Source organism: Crocodylus siamensis, chromosome 9 (genome assembly GCF_052110815.1).
Source record: "Crocodylus siamensis isolate JL-2025a chromosome 9, ASM5211081v1, whole genome shotgun sequence".
NCBI lineage: Eukaryota > Metazoa > Chordata > Crocodylia > Crocodylidae > Crocodylus > Crocodylus siamensis.
In genome coordinates, this window is record NC_143403.1 from 73,639,112 (window position 1) to 73,641,377 (window position 2,266).

Below are 2,266 nucleotides of genomic sequence, written 5' to 3' on the forward strand. Positions count from 1 at the left end.
ATCTCCTGGTCAAGGTGCTCTTGAACCAACGTGCCTGTTCCCGCTCCATTTTCACGCTTCTTTTCATAGCTAAACACCCATGCAGCGGTGTGATGTGAAGCCAGCCAGCAGCCCACCACGGTGCGGCAGCCACCAGCTTCACGGCGGAAGAAAGGGATGCTCTTGTGACCGTCCCGGCAGCTCCTCCGCTCCGGCGGGACGGCTCCGAGCTGGGAAGCGGCAGGGAACAATTCCCCAGATGGGCAGCGCTACGCCCCCTTCACAATCCAACCCCTTTGTGTGTTTTATTCAGCAGGAGAAAGGGCACTTCCCCCAACCCCCCCAACTTTGTAAAGTGTTTCTTCCAGCCTCTCCGGCGATAATGCTTAGGAAGTTCAGAAAAGTCTGGGCTCGCGCCTGGTCAGCCCTCGGCAGACCCTGGCAGCTGTATGCAGATTTCCATCGTCCTGCAGACAGATGCTCGAGGGCTGAGAGAGGCCTCCTGCCCTGTGCTGGCCACCGGGACCCGGTACATGCAATGTGGAATTAGCTTGTAGAGGAAATCCAGAAAGCAATGAGTCCGTTTTGGGTGCGGGGGAGGGAAAAGGGGGTCTTTTATATGCACCAGACATGAGAGGCAGGAGCAAACTCAGCCCCATCCCGACCCTTTGCTAATTTGCAGCTGACACAACTCCCTTGATTTGGGCGATGCTCATACAAGCGAGGACAGAACCGAGTCCTGGGAGCCTGGACGGGCGGTGAAGGACTGGTGAGGTGCCCCACGCAGGGGTCTGGCCTGCTTTCTCCCACCCGTTTTCTCCCTTAACAACATAACCCGAGACGATGTCGTTCTGGGGGCTATTCCTGAACGGCGGCGCTGGCCGCATCCTGTAACCACCCGAACGCGACCCAGAGAGGAAGTTTGCAAACAGACCTGGGAGGCGGAAGTCATTTCATCCAGCACGCCTGCAGGAAACGCAAATCCATCTTCCAGCACGATTAAATGCAGAGCTGTGCATGGGCATAATTATTAGGGGAATGATGGCAACCGTAATGGAGCTCATCAGTCAGGAAGCTACATAATTTCTAAACTGTCTTTTATGCTGTACCACCTGGATTTAAATGAAGGTAATATTTATGGACAAGATGGATGCAGCTGCTTACTGAGCATGCACGTATCAATGCATCCAAGGGCGGCAGTCCCAGCAACCCTTACGTGAGGCTGCTTCTCCCTTGCATTTTGACTGATGTGGGGATGTAGCCTCCCCACCTGAGTCCAGAGGCATGGGGCTAGCAGACATCCCTTCCAGTCCTCTCCCATGCTGCCTGGGCTGCATACAGCTTTAGAAGTCTTTTCTGCATCTATCTCAGAATGAAAAACGCCGAGGTTTAAAACAAAGCCGGCTGCAAGCGTGCCACTGGGCTAATGCCTCTCCAGCAAGGCAAGCAAAGGACTTGCAGGTGTAGGCCTCCTGCCGTGAGCCTGAGACCCAAGAAAGCCATGTCACTCTCCGATTCCCACCCCCCAAATGCTGTACGGTTGTGACTAGGCCTGCCTGCTTGTGCCACACACCAAAACTGTTTTTCAGTGACAAATAGGCAAAGTAATGAAGGGGTTATGTTGTCTTGCAAAGCAGGGAGGGGAGCCACACCAGTGCCCCCAGACTTCGGGGCATTTGCAGTGTAATTTGAAAAGCTGGAACTAAATAGGGCAGCTCAAGCCCCTCTTGCAGCAACATACTGCATTTTGCAGAGACACAGCCTTGTACTGCCACTCACGGCACGCTCCACTGCTGTCCGCGCTCACCAAAACCACTGCCTCGGCATGCGCTGGCAGCTGCCTCTCGCCCCGCATGCCATGCCCTTTCTCTCTGCCCCTGACCTTGGGGATACCCTGGTACTCAGCAGGGCTGTCCGTAGCAGCTCTCGGTCCAGCTCCGTTCAGTGCCATCAACCCAGCCATCTTAGACCTGCCGCTTCGCTGGATAAAGAAAGTTTGTTTGCCGACAGCTGCTGTGAGTCTGTTCAAGCTCCTGGCATAGCACACATCCACTGCCCGTGCTAACATTTGGGTTGAAAAAGCCGGGAGACCAACCTCAAAGCCCGTGAACTTGGGCACCTGAGAAGGCAGCAGAAGCTGTTGTTTGCTCTTCAGATTTGTCGTTGGGAGTGAAGTCAACGGGATGCATTGTCTGCAGTCATGATGAAGGGCTGGGGATTCACCTACCGCCCCGTGCCAGGTACATCCTTCAAAGAGCCCTGGCCGATTGTGACACCCGTGTGACAA